Here is a 12,993-nt window from a genome sequence, read left to right on the forward strand (position 1 = left end):
CTCAGAAGAAAAGGACTCTGCTTTAGTACGCCGAATCGATGATACATTTAGAACGAATTTCGTTTCAAAATTTCTCTTTGTATTTTCACAGGTTTACGAAAGTTTAAGCATCACTTCGTATGGAACATGTAAGTGAAACATGGTATATTTGTTCAGTGTTTCACTCAGAGGAGTTAGAGGCGTAGTGTTGACAATCTTTCTGGCGATCAAATGTTACTTTCATATTTTATCTGTACTGTAGGCACTAAATTATACCTGCCCCTTCATAATAGAACAGGGTGCCATATATATGGCAGTAGGAAATTTGACTTCTAAGGAAAGTTTTTATAATTTTCATCCTTACTTGTAAGAAAATGTCAACCGGTAGTATTAGATGGTAGAGTTGTAAATTAATTACTTAATCAATATTTTTTTGTACTGGATGTAATTTCAACATTCGAGTATTGCATTGCACCTTCCATTTAGTGAACTGAGAATTTACTTCTCCAGTCAAACTTATTTCCTTTTTTTCACTCTTGAACTTGAAGCTTATGAAAAATTGGTAAAATAAACCGTATTACATAATCTTTAAAATTATCTGTTCTGACTGGCTCACTAATGCCCATGCTACATGCTCATATGCTGTATAATATATATATATGTGTATATATATATATATATATATATATATATATATATATATATATATATATATATATATATATATATATATATATATATATATATATATCTATATATAATGTTCAATATATATATATATATATACACATATAATGTCTTAAAACCATTAGTGTGGCTCCAGAAGAAAGTGAGTCAGAGGTCACTGTCACATGTGTACTTTGGTTGCTGAATCTTAAGTGAACCTCTAGCCCAGAAAATTCCACACTAGCCGCCTTTTAAACCTACAAAGAAAGCTTATAAGCATTGCTCCTAACCCTCTATAAATCTCATTTGTATCATCTGTCTAGCACTAGGTCTTTCTCTCTTTCTTCCTTCCAACATTTCTGAATTATACAATGTTCAAACCTGTCGTCTACATGATCAAACCATCTCAAAACGCTATTTCAGTTTCTCACTTCTTACCAGTTATGCATATCTCCACCCTTTCAGTTTTCCTTACACCTTATATATTGGCCAAGCAGTTCATCTCAACAATTTGCCCTGTTTTTTACTCCATTTGATTTCACATGATTTTATATTTACATGCCGAGAGTTGGCTCAATTACCCTCTCATACATTTTGGCTTATATGCCACACATACACACACACACACACACACACACGCTTCGCCTAGTCTGCGACTTTCCTCCTCTCTCAACGTACCATCTTCCTTCATATTGCCTCCCATATACTTATGTGAATCAGTCTCTCCCATTCTTCCTCCATCCATATTAAACGTCACTGCTTCATTTCATGTTTCTATTTGTCCGCCATAACGCAACTGATTTTTAAATTTATTCCCAACTTTTTTCAAGCTCTTTCAGAAGTTTTGCAATTTCGTATTAATACCATCAATCAGCACTTTATCATATGCAAGCATTGCTCACTCCATTCACGATCCGCTTTCTTATCCCAGAACTTTGTACCCGCGTCGAATATCGTTGTTCTGACTCCATATATATATATATATATATATATATATATATATATATATATATATATATATATATATATATATATATATATATATATATATATATATATATATATATATATATATATATATATATATATATATATATATATATATATATATATATATATATATATCCATATATATGTATACAGAACAAGGGATATATATATATATATATATATATATATATATGTATATATATATATGTATATATATATATTTATATATATATATATATATATATATAATATTTTAATTTAAATTACTGTTTCAGTGAAATGTAAACCTTCACATATTGTATAATATTAAGTTTTATAGATTAATAGGTAACAAAATATTTTGTAAGATGGGTAAGATTATTAATAATCTGGTTAATCAAAACATGCTTAGTTAAGAAATTGGTATTCTTAATAAATCTAAAAAGGAAAGGTAGAACAATCCAAATTACTTATTTATATGATAAAACGTATTATCAGGATGCCAAATGTTTTGAAGCGAATCACATGAAGAAACCATAGGCCATTTCACAAGACTGATCGTAATTGGATCCAAAGTTCAAATCAGGTTATCGGTATAGACGAAAATTTCTTGGATGACTGAATGATGGAAGCATATTCCCTCGAAATAACTATTTTACGAGGTACGTATGTCATTAATTGAACTCGTAATTGTAATGGAATAATTCGGTCAAGAATGAATAAGTAATTTAATCGATAACATTTGTCTTGGTATTTCAAACATACCACCTGCTCTCAGCATTGAAATTCTATTTACGATATTTTAAAAACGTTTCTTCACGATCGTCTTGAAATTTATGGTATAGATTACAGAGTGAAAGTCTATTTCTTTATTGTATTTCATGCTGAACCATTCAGGCCTTATCAGACGTTTCGTCACTTGAGCCTTCCTTACGTCTAGCTGTTTAATTCTCTTTGGGGGGATTTGATCGCCTGCGGGAATTAAATGGAATGACGGTGCATCTCTCGGCCCGATGAAAGGCATAGCAATAACTGCCAATTTCCTTCAGAATTGAGGTAAAAGTTTGTAAGTAATCTCGCGTTATTGTTTGCATGAGCCACACGATTGCAGGTAAGATCTCCTCTGCCTCATGCGGCCAGCATCTCTGCCTCCTCCTCCTCCTCCTCCTCCTCCTCCTCCTCCTCCTCCTCCTCCTCCTCCTCCATCTTTTGAGATGGCAGTGTGTAAAAATGATCTTTTCTTTAACTCATGATGTTTTTACCGTTAACTTAGGCGATTGTTTTCCTAGTTTTATTTTTTTATTTTTCTTTCCAATCCGAAATTTCTCCCAGAATGACTTTGGTTCTGGTTTCCTTCTAAACATTGCTTAATCAATTACCTTCTTACACGGTTGGCATTTTCTTCTTGAATTTCTTATTTTGTTTACGACTTCATAAGTGCTTTCAGCATCAGTTGGTTTTCATTTGTATGCCAGGAATTTCACAGTCATGGGAGACAAATAGTTATCTTTGTTGAAAGAGATTTTGTGTCTACTATTTTATGTTTGTAGTTATTTGTTAGTTTTTACTTTCTTTATTGCCTGTTTCCCACTAATATTGCGGACAAAGGTGAAGACAGAAATATCGTGTTTGTTTCCTTTTTGTGAGTGTTAAAATCGGTTGATCGGAAACTGAAATTTTATATTTTATGAACTTGAAAAACAGTCTCACAGACTACAGAGTACTTTTAATATTAGCGTACTTATCCTTCTCGCGTAATTCTGCCTCCGTTGTATTTCATTGTATTTCTCTGTGCTTGTTATTCTGCCGAAATTTAGCAAGATGGAAATCACATATTTCTTTCGACAGTTCTGCGTGTTTTATTTTTATTTAAAACTTTTTAACCTCCTTGAACTACCCTTTTTTTCATGAGTTTTCCTTCGCTAATGCCTGCACATTTTACTTTCAGATATTTCAATCGTAATTCATGGCTTTGATTTACCCTCCCTTCATTTTCATGTTTTTCTTTCAGAGACTTTCTTATGCATATTTTTGTTTAAAAAAATCAATTTCAAAATTATCTTGATTCCGTTACCAAACATGTTTCAGCCTTTTAGCTTTTTTTTTTTTAGTTTTTCTAATATATGACAAAATAATATTATCAAAGTTACAGTTTTCTCCGGAATTAGTATATATCATGCCTAAGTAATACCGTTACTCACCTTCATATAATTGTACTTTAAGAAGATTCCTTATTATATCAGAGACTAAATAGACTCCATTCTTTTCCTTAGTCGCTTTGCAATTATGTTTCAAGACGGCAGTTGCAGTCGCTGCTGTGTCTTTAGTTCTGCTTAAATTGCCTTCAAAAATACATCGTGGTCCTCCTTTACTCTTTGCCTTTTAAATTTTAGTAGATTCAAGTCTTTGGATTGTTCTATGGAACGTTTTTCAAAGTACGTTTCGAAAACATTTTAGATCACAGCCCGTACAGTTTTTATCTGTTTATTTGCAGGGTGCTTCTTCTTTATTCCGTCTATGGAACCTTGACCACATGTAAGAATGTATTTAAGGCAAGGGTCAGAAAGAGTAGGTCTCAATTAGACGTTACCATAGTAAATCATGATACAGGGACTCTTCAAAGTATCTTTTATCAATTTAAGTGGTTTTTGATAGTAAATGTTTCAAACCCTTAATGTATTTTGTTATGTTCGGCAATTTTATATATTCTATTTACATTTTATATTTCGGGATCACTTTTTCTATTGTGACTCGTACATAGCATACTTTTTTTTTTTTTTTTAACTACTCCATTGTACTTTTGGATGTCATGCCATCTTGAAAATCTTTTAATTTAGATTCTCTTCGTTTATTGCCATTCAGATTTTACATTATATTTTTTCTGTTTCATATTATTTTTCTGCCTTTCATAATCCTTTTATGTAATCTATTATATGTTTCTTATTTGCTTTAGTGAATATATGAGTATTTCCAAGTGTTTTCATATTATGTCCTCTGAAGTAACTTGTAAACCTATGAACTCATTATCATACTCTTTGTTCATAGTCATTCGCTTAAAACCAAACTCATTTATCATTATTTTGGCTTTTCATGCCTCATTTAGACCCATCTCCATGATGTTAAAGTCTGTGGGAAGTGTCAGGAACTTCTTTTTTCTTGAGGCATTAAGGCATCACTTCACTTTCTTTACGCATTTTTCTTCACGGCACCCTCACGAAGATTGCATGTTGATTCAAGGACAGTATTCCCTTATTTGCCCTTACTTAACGAAATGAAGAATAATGTGCGGTGTTTATGTCATGATACTTTTCTGCAGTTGGTATTTATGCGGTACTTGGTTCTGCATTTTTGCAAATCGGCATGATCAAAACCTCGTCTTTTCCCTGCGACACTTTTTTGTTTGCCTCGACTTCAGGTTAGCTGAACTTGGTTTAGTCTCAAATCAACATTCAGTAACAGCCTGTAAGATAAAAAAAAATAATAATAAAAGTTCCCATGTGTTCTATATGTCGCGAAAAATAGTATTTTCCTCCTTAGAAGATTTTAAGAATGAAGGAATTCTTACTTATATAGTTTTCATGTATTCAAAAGAAGCTTTTTGTTTATCAGTAGACCAGGTTTTCTATTCGTGTCCTGAATTCGCATGCTCTCTCCAACTGGTTTTCGCTGTTAATGCAGAATTACTTTCTGATTGTTTGGACATGATGCAATGTTCTCATTGTTTAAAGTTTAAGATCTTAATATGAGGTTCTTAAGAACTGTGTTTTTCTCTTCTCCGATTTTATTTTCATAGTTGTTTCGATATTGTAATATCAGAAAATAGTTCAGAGAAATTTTGAATTTAAAGCTTCCCACGATGTCAGACTTTATGATTTTAAAGTGATTCTCAAAGAATGTATTGAAATCTTAAGGAAGTCACCGATCTGGATGCCTGATTCATATAAATATTTGATGAAATATAAGGCCGAAAACTGTAACGAGGCACTCCACGGTAAGATAAAAAGCTCTTTATATTACAATTGTATGTATCTTCGATAACGTTTTAGCTTAAAGTAGAATGCAGTTTTTCATTATTTTCCAAGTTTTTTAACCTCCAGCATGAAGGTTAGTTTTTTTGGTTCGGTTTGCATATCAGCCATTCAGGAAGATTGTGTGATTACTGGCAGTTTCATTACATTTTATGGAAAGATTTACAGAGCACTATGGGACATTTTGAATTTTGTTCTGAGTTGGAATCTGGATCTGGGATTCAGAAACTTTTTTTCTATTGTTTCACTATCATAGAAAAAAAAACTACTCTCCTGCTGTTTGTGAAAAACGTGTAATATAAACGAAGCCGATTGTGTTGAAAATCATAGCAAAGGTACCAAAATGATCTAACTGAATGTGGTAACTGTAGAAGTATTAGAATAATGTTGGTTGTGATGAAAATTCCATATACGTATCCTCAGCAGGCTGTAGAAGGCAACTGGAAATGAAGAAAATGGTTTTAGAACGCGCAGGATTTGCCGAGATCAAATATTTGTGTTAAAGCGTATTGTACAGCAGTGTATGGAATTTTATGAATCATCTTCTGAAGCTTTTGTTGACTATAAGAAGGCATTTGACAGCGCCTGCACACCAGTATAATGGAACGTTTTGTGTCACTATGGCATTCCGGTTGAATATGGATAGGTGGAAAATTGATGTTGATAAGATCTTTTCAGCGGAATTTCCTGTAAATTATGGGGTGCTTCAAAAGAATGCTATTTCACCTTTGCTGTTTGGCCTCCTCAGATTCCATAATGAAAAAGTGGTCAGAGATGGAAGAGACAGTTTAGAAACTTGACAGACTTAGAATATCTAGTTGATGCTGTTCTATTCAGCAAAACACCACAAGATTTATGAAACTTACTTAGCAGGATGCACCATACCTCTAGAGAGATTGAACTAAAAGTAAATCCAAACGAAACAGGAGTAATGAAGACAGTATGCATAATGATATGAAACAACTCTGTATGGAGAAATGATTACTGAGGGCGAAACTTTGACATATTTAGGAATATCCAGTACAGGTTCTTGATTTAGAAGTTGGTGGAAGACTAAGCAAGCAGATTAAAAGATGGACAGGCTGCATAAGATTTTGAAATCAAAGAGACTTAAATTCCATACGAATGTAAGATTATATTTAAGTCTAGCACGACGTGTTTTGCTGTACAGACAGTGACACTGTATCTAAAAGACTGTCGAATTTGAGAATAAAGTTTTAAGAAGAATGCTGGGAGTCTGATGGCAGAATAGTGTTAGAAATGATACCATAAAGGAAATTACCGAAATCCCGTATATAGGTGAAAGAATGAGATGGAGATGGCTTGGACGTGTTCTTCACACAACATGGTAGTGTCAGCGAGGATCCTGTGGGCACGAGAAGAATTGGAAGACCCAGACCTCTCTGAATGAGAACGGTAAAGGAGACTGGAGATTTGTGGAAGATAAAGCACAAGAAAGACATGAGTGTCGGAATTTCAGAGGCCCTCTCCGTCGCACGGTGTTGGGGCGGTGATTATGATGATGATGATGGTCCAGGAACGCAAAGAACAAAATAATGCATTTATTTGCTTTGTGTATTTCCAGAAGTCGATTTTCCATGTATTACTTGAATATTTTGTCATTTTATCCCGAAATTTTTATATTAGAGTCTCTTATTATGCTGCTACGGGTAGCTTGAAGAATAATTATTATATCTTTAAATAAAACATGTATTTAAATTAACCCTTTTATAGGACGGGTTTCACCTTTTACTAAGCAGTTTATGTTAGGTCCATTTTTTTATTAAATTAAATGTTATAACAAATACACCTTTACCAGATTCGATGAAAAGGTGGATACGACGTCACTATATTTTATGGTAATTGTGCAATGTTCGCGCTGCTACTTATATTAAGCTGTATACATCGGTATTAAGTTATACATTATATTCGGTACGTCTCTCCCAAGTTTTTTTTTGTTAAACATTTGTTATGTAAATGTGTTTGCATTTTTTTTTTTTTTGTAAAGTTAACGTTAAGTTGTATCAAGCATTTTGTTTAGTGTAAAGGTAAGCTTGTGCATTTTTTTTTTGTAAAGTTTAAGTTAAGCTTTATCAAACATCTTTGTTAAGTGTAAAGGTAAGCTGATGGATTTTGTTTGTAAAGTTAATGGTAAGTTTTATCAAACATCTTTGTTACGTGTAACTGTAAGCTGATGCATTATTTGTAAAGTTTAATGTTAAGTTGGACGCAGGTTTATTTAGTTTTAAGTCAAGTGGGTAATTGTTTGCTAAGTTATTAAAATGGATATAAGGAATTAATATTAATTTTAGTACTTTTAGCTTCGTTTAAAATCAAGACGGGGACATTTTCATAAAGTTTAATATTAAAAAGTATGGGTATTCACTGAGTTTGAGGTATGGTACACCTTTATTAAGTTTGATATCCTGAGAACTTCTTCGCCAAGTTTATATCTCCTTAATGGGACGCTTTATTGCGAAGTAGTCCTTGACGATCGTGGAATATGATAATGTTACCTGTTGCTGTTTTTATTGTTCTTTAAAAATTCTTTTTATGATTTTTTCCGCTATAATTAACACAGTGCTTACGTCCTGCATATGTAAATGGGGTGCATAAATTTGGTTGTATAATTTTATAACGGTATAATTTTTACTTCAAATATCTGATCCGACTTTATGTTCTAATTTTTGACTAGATATCTGGTGAATTTGGGACATTTCTTAGCATTGCTTGCTTGTTTTTGTTTATGTATAGTTGTATTGCTTCTGTAGTAAAGTTCAAGATCGGTTTTCGTACAAATTTTGGAAAACAGGTTTTGAATCGAGCGCAAACAAAATACTTCGAAAACAATTGACTTCGGTTTTGCCCGACCAGGTAAGGCTACTTGCCTGTGACCTTTATTTTGTGGTTGCCTTTAAATGTTAAAGAAATTTGACATGCAGTGGGCAACATGTTATGAAAATTGCAGTTCAGTTCTCTCACTTAGCACATACTGAATAATACATATATGTATATATAAATATATATAATATATATATATATATATATATATATATTATATATATATATATATATATATATATATGTGTGTATTTTATATATACATATATATATATATATATATACTGTATATGTGTGTGTGTGCATAAAACGTGTGTATAAGTAAATATATGAATTTGTATGCTTGCTGAGGCTTTACGACGTGCATTCGTACTCGTATGATTTTCCTACTTATTCGTAGTTATTATTTCTATAAATAGGTGGTTGTGTTTTGGGAATTTCCATACCCGCGCTGACCCAAATTACAAGGGCATGCGGGTCTTTAAGGCCATCTCTTGAGCATAAAGTGACATATATGTATACTGACTATGTTGGCGCCCATCCTACAGCATTCCAGACTGTCACCAAGTTTTATTTTATAAGGGCTGAGTTAAGCGGAGCTGAGAGAGAGAGAGAGAGAGAGAGAGAGAGAGAGAGAGAGAGAGAGAGAGAGATTTCGAGTGTAGACAGTGATAAGTGAGATAACGTCCTCTTGTGGGGGCTTAGATGTCTCCTTATTTTATTTCTTTTTTTTTCTCCACTCTCTCGCAGCTGTTATGCATAAAGCTTTATTGCTGGTCTTATACGGTGGGACCTAAGATTTATTCTTTTTGGATGCTGGAATATTTGATGCTGATAAGTCGGGTCTCTTTTTAGCCTTTTGACTTTTGCTACAATTTTTCTTATTTAGAGATCGTTGGGTCTTCAGGAATATAAGTCCCCTTTTTTTTTATTTGTTTTTTATTTTGTATTTTTTCTTTCTTGAATAAATGGGCAAAGGATTTCTTTAAAAACTGCTCATGACCCGGTTGTTTGTCAGATAACGCTGTACAATGTTGCAGGTTACTTATTTGAAGATGGAATTGTAATTTATTTATATATGTATATTTTTTGTAGAACGGAATGTCATTGTTTTAGTGTTTGGCCAACGTTCTGATTCTTAAAGCTTGAATTCTTTTATTACGGCACCTCATTGAAACTTTATTTCAATTTTTTTTTGTATGATCTCTCTCTCTCTCTCTCTCTCTCTCTCACTCTCTCTCTGATGTTAAGGAAAGTAGTACTTTAGTTAGCACATCGGTCAGGTGTATTTCCGTTGCCACAGATAATCATGTCTCTGCGTGATCGATTTAACGGAATTCTATACGATGACATTTTTTAATTAACATTTGGCGTTAAGAACGTGAGCGAAAGCTATTTGTGATTATCTAGTGCTATTTTACTACGAAAGCAAATCGGACAATAAACTGTTCGATGAGGGACATGGATAAAAAAACTTTCACAATTTATTCTGACCTATGGAATTTATAAGAAATGCATATATATGTCGTAGGCATGAATATATATATATATATATATATATATATATATATATATATATATATATATATATATATATATATATATATATATATATATAATATATATATATATATATATATATATATATATATATATATATATATATATATATATATATATGTATGTATGTATATATATATATATATATATATATATATATATATATATATTTATACATATATATGCAGTATATGTATAAACACACACACATATGTATGTGTGTATGTGTGTTTGCGTGTGTCTGTGTGTATGTTTATCTTTGTATTTTTGTATTATTATTTAGCAAGCCTAAAGGCTAGTCCATGTTATTGTAAATTTTTTATTCTCTTTTTATTAATTTTAATTTTCTTCGACGTTTGTTTGTAAGTGTTACCTTACGTAATATTTTCAGATAGGTTCAATAATTTTTCTGTATTTTTTATCTGATTTTTTTTTATAGACCTAGCCAATTTTTGGGGCATTTTTTGCGGATGTGTTATCCATTTGAAAAATTAAAGCTTACTGCACTTTATACTTAAATGTCATTTTGTTCAGAGTGATCGTTTTCACCGTGTATAATTGTATATCGTCTTATTTTGCTCATGCCTTCCTTTATAAATTTTTTTGGTTTAACAAGGGCGTGTCGTAAATTATAGTCGATTATTTTATCTTCTTTTTCTTATTTAAAATTGATAGATTTATGTAGTTGTTCGTGGTAAAAATTTTACAGGCTCTTTTGTTCTCTTTTGTATATATGAATAATGAATGAAAAGAACGGATCGATTTTCTGTTGTAACTAAAGAGAACCCTATGAATTTTCTTGAACCAAAAAGTGAAATTGTTGCTTTATCTAATGTTATAAAGTTGATTTTCCCCTACCTTTTAGTTGAAGACGCTTTTCTATGAAATAATATCAACTCCAGTGGTTGTAGTCTATGCCATAATGTGAAGATTAATGTATGTGTTACTGTGTCTGGAATAGTTCCTTTTCCTGTTGTTCAAGATTGTTTCTTAGCAATTTTGCCACGTTCCATTTTATATTTAAAAATCGATCTTTTTGAAGTTTTCATCTTAAATTAGTTTGATGCCCTTGTTGTTTAAAGTCTTGTCAATGTTTTTCCTTCTCTTTATAGCTGATAATAGGTTCAAAATTCAACACGCACGTTACTTGCTTTCCGAAACTTACGGACCTGCGTTTTTTTTTTAAACGGATAGGTATCCTTCTCCCAACAACTCTTGAACGTACATCACGTTCCGTTTCCAAACTGACAGGCTTCAGGTTTACTAATGGGGCTCACATTTCTTTAAAATCATTTAGGTAAATTTTCATATTTATTTTCTTTTATTCTCGATCACATGTTGGTTTTTAGAACTTGAGGCCGTGTATCACTTGGTTATTTTGTTAGCATCATATTGAAGGTGAAAAAATATACCCATTTAATCAGCTTGTAACACCCATTAACTTGAGTTACAAGCTTCTACAAAACAGAAGGGACTTATATGAAAAGGGAAAATGGAAGGAAAGTGGTGAATAGATAGATTAAGATTAAACAACAGTTAATACATTTTTAAGAAAAATACCTACATAATTCAGAGCACCAAAGGTAATGCAGGTCTTTGAAGAAGCACAACTTCTCCCACTCGTTGAGCATCCGCACCTGTAATACTTCCCCGGAAAAGCATTCCTCAGGTCTGCTGGAAAAACGGTGAAGGACCTTTCTTCTCCGTTGTTTTTAGAAAGGTCCAGAGGTCTACTTCAGGCCTTTTATCCGCCTTTAAACAGACCAGATAACCAACCAACTGAAAAACTTCCGTTGCTTGTCCGTGTGACGATATGTCCCTTCACATTCTTAAGCTGGTGCTCAGAAAAGTGAGTAGCACGAAATAGTTTTTTTTTTTTTATCGACAAATTGTTATTACCATTGTTATTATTGTTGCTGTTGTTATGACGAAAACTGTACATACTTATTACATCTGCGTTCCTCTAATTTGATGCATTTTTTTTTTACCGTATGAATTAGTAAAATTTAGAAATAATAAATGCAAATGTCTCATCGGAAATAAAGATTACAAGATAGGTATATCAACTCCATAAAACGAAATTATATAGGCACACACACGTGTCTAGACATCGTTTAATTGCCTGGGAGACCATAAAATCTGGATTATTATTTAAGGGACGTTAATTACACGTTATAATGGACGTCAAACACGCTCTGCACCATATACCAACCTTGCCGTGGGTCATATCTCGGCACGAATTCAATATTGTGAAGAAAGTCTTACCTTGGAGCTTTTATGAGCGTTTTACTTGCATAGGTGCTCATTGATATTAACTCAGTTTAATAATAATAATAATAATAATAATAATAATAATAATAATAATAATAATAATAATAATAATAATAATAATAATGGTATCAAAAGTATTTTTGTAAGGGATGCATATAATTGTTTCTATGCGTTAAATTATTACTGTAATAGATAGTGTTCTTTTTTGTGTGATAGTCATCGTTTATCTAAGTCCAAATATCCATGATGCAATCTAAGCAAGAAAAACCCATAGGCGGCCATTCTAATATCTTAGCATTAAAATGAAAAAAAAAAATATATATATATAAAATACCAGGACGGTTGAAACGTCTTGTAGGGCCCATATATTCCATAGCATCGATAAGGAGAAGCCATAATACATCCCAATAATGGAAGTGGCTGTCAGCCAAGAATTAAAAAAGAAACAATAAAAAAACCAGTTTTGTTTACGTTTTCAATGTGCCATCTAAGGTGAGTTTATATAACGGAACCTCAAGGAGTCAGTGTCAGTTCAGAGTAGTTTTTAAATAAGTCTGTAAAGTCAAGAGGTTTAGAAATTATTGTGTGAGATAAGGTTAAAGTAGATGTGGGTTTCCAAGCACTGCCACAAGAGCAGGTATTTGTCACAAGAGCTTGGTCTGTGAACGAAAGTTTAGCC

Source organism: Macrobrachium rosenbergii, chromosome 51 (assembly GCF_040412425.1).
Source record: "Macrobrachium rosenbergii isolate ZJJX-2024 chromosome 51, ASM4041242v1, whole genome shotgun sequence".
Classification (NCBI taxonomy): domain Eukaryota; kingdom Metazoa; phylum Arthropoda; class Malacostraca; order Decapoda; family Palaemonidae; genus Macrobrachium; species Macrobrachium rosenbergii.